Below are 12,911 nucleotides of genomic sequence, written 5' to 3'. Positions count from 1 at the left end.
TTTCCCTACCTCCATTATTTTTTGAGACTTTATTCTTTTTTTTCCAGAGGGGGAAGGAGGAATGTTTTTTTTTTCGTCTTTTTGGCACTGATCTGTGGTACCTAGTATCCCGTCCCCCTCAGCGCACTGTGTGGTGGCCGGTTTGAAGAGTTCTGTGACAGTAAATTACGGCACTCTTGAGACAGACGACCAGCAGGAGTTGCGGAACAGAGAGAGGATGCACGGCAGGGATTAGGCTTTATTAAGACTCAGCCACCGCGGATGGGCACAACAACACAGTGTGCAGGTGTGTGTGAGTGAATAAGTGAAGGATACAGCACAAAGTATCTTTCTCAATCTATAGGTGGTCCCCCAGTGAAGTAAGATACACATCAGCTCTAATAGGTATCTCATGTCTAAAAGTGTTGCTGTACTTGTTTGGAAAATGTCACCACACTATATTATTATATCTATATACAGCACTGGCTGTACAAATAAAGTATATACTGGTGATGTGTTGATGCTGATACTTAAGGGAGCAGACATCCATCAGGCTGATATGATGGTATCATTTTTAGATTTTTATTGTTTGTGAGTGACTTCTAGATTTATTTTTTGTTCATCTTCTTGAAGTCCCACGTTGTAATTCTTTGATACAATATGTCTTGGGTGAAAATAAAAAACGTGATATTGCTGTATTTCAGCTGGAGTGTAGGAGGCTCATTACACAGGAATGATACTGACTTCATGGGACGGATGGTACAGAAGAATGACTTTATGTTGTCGTTCATGTCATCTAAACAGCTGTATGACTACTACGGCTGCACATTTAATTGAAATTATTCACATTGCAGAATCTCCAGTGGGTTTGATGAGGGAAAAATATGTGACAAACAGCATTATAATGAAGTAATGTAGTGCTGCAGAGATGACCTGGCTGACAAATCATGTTCTCCAACAAATGTGAAATGGAAATCACTGAGGGGACTTATTAGTTTTAGTCATTTTTATCCTTCATAGTTTTAGTCTAGTTTTAGTCGACGACCCATTACATTTTAGTCATTGCTTTCAGTCAAAATGAGTTATGTTATTATTAAATGTGTTAGGCTAGTTATAAATGTTACAGCCGCAATACCTGATGAATACGTTACATTCTTTTTGTGACCTTTTTAAGAGAAAATATTTGGCAATTTAAGAACAGAATGAACATTTGCTTTACTTTCTTGTACTCTATTTAAACATTCTTGAATACTGAGCCAGCACTACTTTGAACAGATAACTTTTATTGTAGTATAATGTGATAATAAATCAAATAAACAGTTATTTATGAACATTTTTTTAACATGTCTTTACAGCCACATTCAACAATTCGCTATTAGCAACTCTATAATGTTGTGAAGAAACGTTAAACAGATTAAATTATTACTCACAACAACAACAAAAAAAACCCACTGGTATCACGTATGAGCATACTGCAGACTGCAGCGTGACTATACATACATACATGGGTTAATAACCGTTACCATTGGTCAGCTGAATATTAAGCTATGAGTTCATGAATTCTGTCTGAAATGGTGAAAGCATCAAGCTGTCTGTCAGAAAATAGCTGAATTAGTAGCCTTATTATTGGATGTAGTTATACTTGAGTCTGAGCGTATCTGATGGAAAGCTTGGATGATGCTTTCACCCTGTCAGACAGAATTCATGACTGCATAGCTAAACATGGTTACTAACGGCTATCAACCCGTGTCTGTATAATTTAATTAACTCTGTGTGGGCTCCTGCTAGCGTAACATACCTGAGGTAGATGGGAGAGGAACTACGAGCTAGGCTGTCAGAAACTGTGTGTTTCTCTGTCTGTATGTGATGTACTTTCGCTAGATGTTTTGAAAGATTGCTCGTGTTCCCGCCCTTACATGCAAAAGACTTGTTGCACTTGTGGCAACGAGCATCGTCTGCATGGATTCTCGTGAAGTATAACCACACTTTTGAACGTTTGGCTCTCTCCGCCATTGCCTCTTTGAGCAGGTCTGTGTGTCTCTGTCTGTGCCGGCATGTGTGTGAGAGTGACGGACAGGCAGTGATCTGGTTGGTTTAACTGAAGGAGTAAACACCCATAGTCAGCTGATTAAGAAGTGGGAAGAGAATTATGAATGAATTATTATATGAATCACAAAGTTGATTTTTGAGACTCGTTCCCCTACTGAGTCTTTGGGATGGCGACTGAACGGACCTACAATATACACTGTGCTTTCTTTCTAAGTGAGCCTTTAAGACAGTGCTCCTGATTGAGCTTACAGTGAGCTTCATAACACCATATCCATTACATTTTGGGTTTAATGACAATGAATGACGTGACTGATGTGGCACAATTATATTTGTTTTGTTTACAGGAATTTTCATTTTCTTAAGCACAAGGTCAGATATATCACAGCTTTCCCACTTGTAATTGCGACTTGCATGTTGATGTGAGAGCTAATTAACTCAGAATTATGGTAACTCCAATACGACATGAACCCAACTTAAGCAGGTGGTAGACTTACTGAGTCGCCCTGTGCCCTCTGTAATCAATGCATATGTGTGTGAGTGAGCCAACCTTGCATATATCTTCATATTGAACTTGTTCTGTTCTGCAGGGAGGAGGTTACTGACAGGTAGGGAAGCAAGTGAAGCATGGTCGGCCCTCCAGCTGTCGTGAACACCCTCCCAAACATACTTTTTAACGCTCCCACATCTTCTCTCTCATCTCAGCACTGCTGTGTCCAGCTGGAAGCTTTAAACCACGCCAAACACACACATCTGCACACAAATCCCTGGGGCTTGAGAGAGTTGAATAAGTAGAGGTCACTTCACATTGATGGGTCAAAACAGTAGCTAAAAAGAAACTAGTTTGTTTTCAATTACAAAACCTTTCACCACTATTCCATCCTCTCATGAACTAACAGTGCAAGTAATGGGTGAATTTACGTCCAGAGGACAGGACGACAGGAAATTGTGTTTGTGACCATACTACTACAAGTCAGGTAGGATTAGGGGAAAAGCATGCTCACGAACAAACAAAATAAAATAATAAACAAGATGCTCCAGTCTGCTGCATGGCAGTCTTTTCAGATACTTATTCAGAAAAATTCCCAACATTTCATGGTTCTGACTTCTTAGATGTCTTGTGGAGTGACTGACAAAAAAAAAGTGGGAACTTTTCACTTTTATTTGTTCCCCTTCCTTAAAAAATATTCTTGCTCAACCACTTTTCTCCTTCTTCTGCAGCACTTGAGGATGGCAAGCAGGGAAACTCCACTGACCACATCGTGTTGTCCCACATTGGACGCCGCACAGACAGAAGAAGTAGTCAGACAGACTGGGATGTGTTGATTCTGGGAGAACACACTGTGGGCTGAGGGTCGCCACTGTTTCAGGTCCAAACAAAACTAAAATTAGCTCACGGGCCCTTGACAAAAGCCCAATAAAAGGCTTCTACCTACCCGTCTAGCATCAGATTTGCAGGTGAAGCGCTCCGTGGTCAAGTTAGCAATAATTCGTACAATACGCAATGTCCAGTTAAACTTTCAAAAAGCAGCTTGCTGACAAAATATAATGACTTTTGGACTGTTATTAACTTTGTGAAATGGTTTGCTTTGGTCTAGGCAGAAAAAAAATACTTGGTTAGGTTTGGCTTACTTTGTGTTGAAATAACTACATTCAGTCTTGTAACATTAGTTGACATAAGTTACATCATTTGTGTATGTTAACTTACGTAATATAACTTAAAAACAACTTAATCTTGGCTCATATCGTCACACCGGCGAACACCAGTCTTCGGACAATTGTATGACCCACCCATCCCCTGACTTGACTATTCCTGCTCTTTATACTATTGCACAAGAGAGAGCTACCTATAGGGTAACTATACAGTGGCTTGCTGTATTTGACGTGTTGGGTGTGAGAACAGGCTGCTCCATCCACAGCAGTACATTGCTTAGCTTCCTACACCAGTATCCTTGCTGCTTCTTCAAACTGGGGTGTGCTGACCGACATCTACTGTAGGTAGTACCCTGACTATAGAGAAATACAACAGGACGTCAAAAAAACCTGAACTACCCCTTCAAAATGTCCTGCAGAACCATGAAAGTACGCTTGAAATAATTAGGACTGAAGTGTGGAAATGTTCTCCTACCTTCTCTGTAATCTGAAATGTCATTGTGTTTTGACCCTCATGGCCACTTTAATTACTTGGTGCTTTGGCAGTGAATGGGGTATTGGACATAAATCGTGAGGTGCAGCATCATCCAGTGTGAACATGTGTAAACTGTAGGCATACCTGGCCTAACCCTAACCCTCATCATTTTGCCTGTGACTGACAATTTAATGGAGACCATCTATGCTGTTTGACCCTGTAAAAAAACTAATCTGGAGGTGCGTGTGGGTTGAAAGGAACACCAAAAACTATTTTCAATTGTTGTTTGACCCAGAAGTTCAGAGCGGTTAAAGGGGACATGTGCCGGAAATTAAAGGAGAAGTTGAAACAAAGGGAAAAGGCAGTGCACAAGGACTGCAGATGGTGTGGTCCTTTTGAGAAATCGCTTGTTTTCCCCCGTTTGAAGAATCGGGTATGAGAGTAAATCTGACATAAAATTACCTTACTAAAAGAATATAACTCCGACACGTTGAGCGACTGAAACAGTGATGATCACATTAAAGAAAATCAAGCAAAAATATTCAGCCACCTCCTTTCAAGTTGATATGAAAATGGATTGTTGCGAAAGAGAAAAAAGGGGGCCAAAGAAGTCTTTTCTGGCTGTTAAATTGGATGTGCATATGACAAATTTCAAAGGCTGTCAAAATAAAAAAAAAGGGGGGGAGAAGAAGAAAGGGTTGGAAAAAAATACATTTACATCATAAATGCACAGGTTCCCTTTCAATAGGCCTCTTCAAAACTCTGTCAGGCTTTTAATGGTAGGCAAGTTCAAAGTGGCACTAGACTCCCACTGCTTCCAGAGATAGAAGTAGAACAGTGTGTGTGTATGTGTGTGTGTGTGTGACCGCATCCGAATGTGGTCTCACACACACAGTAGCATGTGAACTAATACCTCTCCCCTTCTGTCCCAGATCCTCACTCCAAACCCCCTCTCGCTACTTGTGCCATTGTGTGTGTTTGTGCATGTGTGTCAGTGTAGGTGTGCGTGTGTGTGTGATTGAAGGGTGTATACAGAGAACTGATAGCAGCCACTTCTTTGTCATTCTCCTCCTCTGCCTCTGTGATCACTCTTCTTTTAACCATCCTCTCCCTCTTCCTTATCCACTTATACCACTTTCTCCGCTTCCATCCACTTCTCATTCTCAATGTGAATTCTGCTTCTCTTCCGCTTCCATCCCTCCTTCCTCCCAGTTTGTCCTGGACTGTTGGCGAGGGATTGCTCGAAATGGTGTCTTGGGGAACGTTGCAAACATAGTGAAAGCGCTCCGGATCCCAGTACCAGCCAGCATCAGCCAACCAGCCATGCCCCACGGTGATATCCCTGCATCAAAGCCACAAATCTTCCCCTTTTTCTTTGCCTCCCTCCCCTTTCTCTGTCTCTTTTTCCACGGTGGCACTTCCAGCGGCTCCGAATGTTTAAACTTCATATATCAGCCTCATTACGGAGCCTCAAAGCCTTCCATCGATTCTAAAGGCGCTCATTTGAATTTTTAATCACACGTATGTACGAGTGCTGCGCTCAGCAACTATCCGACGCAAGCGTGCACACACACACCCTGGCGCTCTCATCTCCGCTCCTTCAGCTCTTTCAAAGTGCTCTGCCTCTGAAGTTTTCAGGAGTTCAAACTTCCACTCGAAAAAAAAAAGTCTCAGCTAATATTCCTCCGATGAGTTTGAATTTGGAGTGATAAGCGCGGGCACACAGTTCAGACTCCATTGTGAGCACACTGGCATTGCTTGTGGGCGGCAGAGTGCTTGACTGGAGTTAACAGTAGGATGTGATTGCCTTGCCGAGGTGTTACTTTAGCGTTACTGTTCTCTTTGATGTCGAATGTGTAGTTTGAGCGTAGAAAATATTATATATAAAATATACACTTACACATCACTCAATCCCCTTGGTGGATGTACTGTAGCTATGTAGGGCCTACTCACGCTCATTTACCATGTGCATACAAAGTCCTGGCTAAGCTACAGAGAGACTTTGTCACTCAAGCAATAACAGGGAGAGGGAAAAAGAATCCTTTAGATCTTCCTGCAAGAAGTACACCTTTGAATCTGAATTTCCTTGCAGAAAAAAGCGCTTTGAAAATCTAATGCATAAACATTATCTTCTTTCCCCCACCCTTCTACTTCTTGCTCCCTCCATTCCCTCCCTTCACCTAAAGCGCACAAGCTTCTGAGCGACTTTGGAAGAACTTCCCTTTTTTAGAGTCCTCAGTAACTTAAATAAGAGGCGGTCGGGGATTTGGATATTGTTATGTCTCATCAAAGGCAGAGATCCTCAGCTATCCTCCCTCGCCTGTTCTCTTGCTGTCTGTCAACGCCCAGTCTTCAAGAAAGATGCTTCTCCTCAAGACTGATGTACTGTAATTTGATATATCCCCCGCTCCATCTCCCCTACTCTGGGGTTTTTTGAAAAATCTTTGTTAGGGCACAAGCTAGCTCAGGGGAGTGCAGGCGAAGATGTTAGCGCCGGTTCAGTCAGTTAGTTATCCTATTTTAAAACACAGTTACCAATGAAAAAGGTTGCCCTTGGTTACTTTACCTGCAGCCTATTCACATAAAAATACACATTTTTGACGAACACCACTTTTTAAAGGGGGAATGTAAAACTTTCTTTACACAATTTTAAGGGTTCAAGACTGCATTTTCTCCAAACGTCATTGAATATCTTGCTTGCAGAATTGGGTGCGACACCCTCCGCCAGCAGAAAGGAGACAGCAGGCAGAAAGAGGACTGCTGAGGCCACATGAAGAACATATTTCAAGTAGCATGAAAGAATTACAGCATGTTGTTAGAAAATGCCGCACTCACATTCTTCAGCCCAGTCGAATATGGTTTCTTGATGTGTCTTTCCGATCGACAGCAAACGCTGTCTCCGCCTTTTTACCTGTACACAGTGGGCAACAGACAGTAAAGTGTGGGCCTTCCTGCTGTTGTCAGTGTTGGCTTTACTGCCTCTCGCAGTTCAGAGCATCATCAGAGCACCTCAGTTCAATGGATCATAATGAAAAGTCTCATGGCAGTGCAAAATCAAACGGGGACTGCATTTATTGGAACCCATGCAGGGTCTCCATCTCATTGGCTTATGGGCGCTGAGTTTGATTCAGTGAATGCTACCCATATGTTACCCCCCCACTCCCCCCCTCACATGCTCTCTTTCTCCTTTCCACAAAACCGCTCGTACCCCCCTCCACTCCCCACCCTCCTCCCTTTGCACCTGCTGCTGTGAACAGCAGGATCCCAGTGTGTGTTTCTGTTCATCCCCCGCTCTTCTCCCTGCTCTCACCACTCCATCCCTCCATCCCTTTCTTTCATGTGTGCTCTGCTGTCAAGCCCAGCTGGATCAGGCCTGCCAGTCTAGTCACATGCAGTCTTTGTTGGTGTGGAAACAAGCAGTGCTAAACTCATGATGGTAAAAAAACCTCTGTCTTCAATTTTGCGTGGCCCTTTCATGTCTGTGTAAAATGTAAGCCTTTACGTTGAAATAACATAGAAAGAGTTGATAGGTGCTGAGTTTTATAGTGTAATTCTCTTGCCATAGTGCTGCAGTACAGTAATATTCTCAATTTTCTATGCATGTACAACCTACATGTCACATGGCATGGTTTTTATAGAGAAGAAATGTGTTCTTATGTTGCCTCTCTCTTCCTGGAAAGTACACGGGCAGAGAGGAGACGGCTCGGGTGTAATCCTTAATTCTAACTTTAGTTTCCAGAGCTTCATCACTAATAGAAATAAACTGCCTTTTGAAAAAAAAAAAATATATATATATATATTCCGAGTAAGAAGCTTCTTGTCTCAGGCTGATGCAGAAAAACTTTCCTGCATGTTGAACTATTGCAGCGCCCTCCTCACTGCTCTGCCTCAAACAACTGCAGAAACATATCAAACCTGTTAGTTATAGAATTTATATGAAGTTACTTCTTTATGGCCTTCTCCAGAGCACATCTCTTATTACCTCTCTGACCTCTTAGTTGATGAAGCAGCTTTGCCATGTTGCATTAGATTTGTCCGTACCAAACTTCAGCAGCCTAGGGTGAAAACTGTGGCCGCAAAAGGACAGGACAACTTTTGTGGACTGATTGACTGACAGAGCGATCCACAGAGCTGCTGGTCACAGCTAAAAAGCCTTTATTTAATAAAAAGATGAAAAGATTATGTAAAGTGACAAAAGACAAACAAGCCATTGCTTCTTGTCACCATGCTGAATGAACCTTTCTGTTATTACATTAAACTTTTTCACTTCTCACTTCCATTTCAACATGCAAAGTATTTTTAAATTGTTAACCGTTAATCAGATCAGCTGATATCTTTGCTGATAATGATTTTCAGAAAATTGTCGCATGCATCACTCTTGATTGCACACATACTCATCAGTCAGGTAGACTCATAAACATCTCAGGTACATCTCATTAAACCAACAATATATGTATTAACATGTGCCTGAATATGTACATACATGTGTGTTGGGGTCATGCCAGCTGACTTCAGTCTTGTCCACACTCACATGGTTATTCTCCAAGAGAGAAGAGATCATTTCACCCTTTGTCTTTGTTTTTACCTGACAGGTTTAGAGTGCACAGGACCTTGAATGAACTGTAGCTCTTACCATGTCTGACCTACTTTTAGTCATAATGCTGCATTTGCTGATCTCAGCAATAGACCTTCTTCACAGCACACATTTGACTCATTATAGCAGGAAATGCACAGGTGAAAGAGATTTCTGTCAACGATGGTTCAGATCCATGAAGCAGCAAGCCATGAGAGTGAGGACCCTGCAACTAGTTCACCTCAAGTCAAAGCAATCGTTATAACTATTATTAATCACACATATTGTTCCTGCTATGACATGTTAAAGTGTCTGCTGCAACAGAAGTCTATAACTTTGATCAATACAATAATCAGTAGAGCCAGAACTTCAAAAATAAATTGTAAATAGGAGTGGATTTATTTTTTGTACCATTTTAGATCACATGCACAGCCACACTGTGCAACTATTTAACAAAACGATGCCAAAAAAATTCACAGAAAATCCACTTCTTTGTATCTTTACATCAAAATTGGTAAGCGGTGAGTAAGTGGCACAGAGCTAAGATTTCATGTCAGAAAGACACTGCTGGAGTGGAGTATTTCACTGATTACTGTACAGTAACAAATGTATTATTTTATAACAGATTGGTGCAGCCAGACCTTTCTCCAGTGATAGGACATCCTAGAACCTTACAAGGACCTCTTAGCCTCCACTCTTTGTCCTGACCAGTTCCAGCACTGCCATGGCAGCGTCTTCTCAATCAGTGATGCAAAGAGCATTTACTGAGCACTGTATTTAATTACAACTTTGAAGTACTTCAGGTGGAAAGATTACACTTTTTCCTCAACAGCTATAGTTACTACTTGCTTTTCAGATTAAATAACACATTTACGATCAAGTGTCTAAGCCCTCTTGTGGCCATAGTCATTATGATGGGCAACCCTCTTGGCTTTTGACACTTAGTCGTCTGTAGTTGGGGCCAATTGTCACGTTCAGACATCCTTTAATTGGCAGCCGTTCCACTAAATAGAGATTTCTCTGCCTGAAGTTCTCAGATGAGAAACCCAAAGAGGAAAAACATCCATTATATAAAAGTAAAAATTAAAAGAACTGTCTTTATTCTTCTTTCCCCTACCATGATTATCTCTCGACCTCTCAGATTTCTCTCAAGGGGACTGAACCCTGGGTTGGGAGCCACGAGCCACTGGACTAAAATACTTACCAGCATATAAACTTTCTTTATCTTGACTAGCTTCAATATGATGCTGTCTGTTGCTGCAAGGTCTTTTTATGTGCCCCCACCTCATTTGGGAACAGCCTGCCCACTGATGCACACACATCCACACACACACACACACACACACACACACACACACACACACACACACACACACACACACACACGCATTTGCGCATTTGCAAACTGTCCTCCTTCAAACTCCAACTTCATCCTAATTCCTCGCAAAACATCTGCCACGTTCTTGATGTTTCATTTACATGGGCAGAAAAAAGGGAAAAACATCAAAGATGAACACTTCAACAATCAGCTATCACTCAATTAGCGCTCGACAATTTCTCTCTCATGCACTCCAAAAGGAATGTGCGGAGGGTGTTGGAGAGGAGCGGCAAAGTCTTTGAAAAATCATACTTTTCCCTTTATCACTTCATCTCATAGCAAAACAATTTCTTCCTATTATCCTCACAGCAGGGGGTCCACTGTCCTGTAAAGGTGTACCGTATCGCTTTATAGGCAGAGAGGAGACGGCTCTTTTATTCTTTGCACCTTGTACCCCGGACACATTAAACAGAATCAAAGACGACATTTACATACCATTTGTGTTTCATGTTTGAGGAGTTGAGACAGAAACAGCGTTCATCCTGTGTGAAAGTAGGGATGCTTTGACTTTCTGAACTTTTCCAGAGAAAGACACAGGAGGGAGGGATGATTGAAGGGTGGATGGAGAGGGAGGGAGGGACATTAGGAGCGAAAGTACTCTCTCAAAGTTTTTCACTGCAATTTTCTTTTGTCATCTTGTCACCACTTCTCCTCCTTCTTATCCAACTTTACCATGAGCATGTCATAAATTAGTGACGAAGCCTTTGAATGAGATTCCCCCTTTTTTCCATAGTCGTTGCCTGTAATCCAACATTACTGAACATTCCTCATGTCTGGAGTGCTTCATTACATACTTGACATGGTACAAGACACATTAGCATTCATCTTTGCTTGACTGATGTATGAGATGATGTGACTCCCACAGAATGAAAAACAAGATGAACTGATCAGTTTTTGTTTGATTCATTTGGTGAACATCTCTCTCACACCTAGTATGTATCAGTAAAACATGTGCATAGAATACTTCTACAATCTATTGATGATGCATCACTTCCTTAATTTTGACCAATGAAGTGAATCACCATGATGTCGCACTAACAGTCATTTCTGGATAGACAGCTTGTGGTTTATTTGCATTGTGGAAATATAAGAAATCAGCAAACTTGTTTATGTTAAACAAGCAGAGATATTATAAGAGAGACAGACCCCTAAAGCATTTTGAATAGAAAAGTCTGTAACACCAGAGGTGGCGGTTGTATAACAAATATCGCGCCCCTTCCCCCTAAAAGCCAATTGCCTGCTTTATAGTTGCCGAACCTGGAACGACATCAGCCAATTGCATTGTTGCATTGAGCTCACAGTTGAGAAATATGACAGTCTCAGTCGATTTGGTGCAGCTGCAGATGATCTTCTGATAAGCTCGGAGCATTGCTGGAGTTGAAACCAAATCTACCTTAAAGCGACAGCTCACTGCCGGAAGGACCAACTGAAGTGCTTGTTCTTGGTAAAAAGCTTTCATGTTAGTCTGTGGCCCAACAGATAAATTAGGTCTGCAAATGTGAAAGTGTTGTTATTAATGAGATATGAAAGCATCAAATGAACAGATGAATGAGATGTATACATCATGAAAGAACATTCAATTAAATAGTATGTATGCTAGTACATGAGGCAGCCATTGTCTACCCACAAGTTATTGCAAAAAAACATTGTGAATGATTCTATAGAAGTCAAATAACATACTCATCAGTTACTGATGGGACACTTACTTGTTAGTATCACACGGTATATGTATGAAAGCTACTGCTGGCAACGACCCAGATGAAGACGTCATTTTAAACTCCTTGCACCATGAATAAATAAAAAATAACTAAAGGCATTTAATTGTCTACAGACCCTACGGTGTGCCTTGGATAATTTTAAAAGTAGATTTTAAAGTAGTTTTTATTGAGTCCATGTAGACCATGGGGGTGGGGTGGGGTTGCAAGTCATATAAATGTTGTGAATCTGAAATTGTTATCATTTCACTGCTTCCTGATCGATCAACAACTGAAAAGACAAAGGATAGTGGAAGTCCAGAGGCACATCAGGCCATAATTCAAGACAAAACAACATATTTGATAACCTGTTAGCTTTTGTAAGACAACATTAGCATTCAACCATTTCCTTAAAACTTTCCGCTGTGTGAATATGGTCTATGTCATACAAAGTATCCAGAGTGCACCTGTATATGATCACTGCAAAGACCCAGCAATGCTTCTCCTCCATCGTCTTCATGTGTGTGGAATATGTCTGTCTTGGTGTAAAACATGTTCGTTGTCATTAACACTTCATATCAAAAACCCATAGCAGAGTTTGGCTCCTCATGAAGAACTGTCTGGGATTCCATATGGTCAAACACAGTCACACGTCTCGCAGCAGGAGATGTCCATGTCTCCTCATAGACATGAGTCGTGTCTTATGATGCGATCGCGCCCCGTCCTGTGTTGCTCCCCAGCGGCCTTGGTGTTATTTTAAAGCCTGTCATTTATGAGCTGGTGCTCTACATTCTCCATACGGAGTGTGCCGCTATGTTTACATCCCTCCAGCTGTTTGTGGATGGACGTTCAACATCAGATGGTTGCACAGGAGTTCCCCTCAGACCTGTATTTGCCTTATATAAATACTGCATTTGAATGGGTGGTGCCACTTTTAAACTTTCACTCGATAGATGAGGTGGTGTGTTTCATATGATTTAAATAAGAGTGTAGTGCAGGCACATACTGTAGACATCCTTTGCAGATTCAAAGTAGAAAATTATAGAGATTGTTCTTCAAGTTGTGGCAGCTACGCTCCCTGACCACTTTAACAGGTCCACTTTGACAAGTTAA

Source organism: Pagrus major, chromosome 1 (assembly GCF_040436345.1).
Source record: "Pagrus major chromosome 1, Pma_NU_1.0".
Taxonomy (NCBI): Eukaryota; Metazoa; Chordata; class Actinopteri; order Spariformes; family Sparidae; genus Pagrus; species Pagrus major.
The sequence above is the reverse complement of the archived record's forward strand: the minus strand, read 5'-3'. Positions refer to the sequence as shown.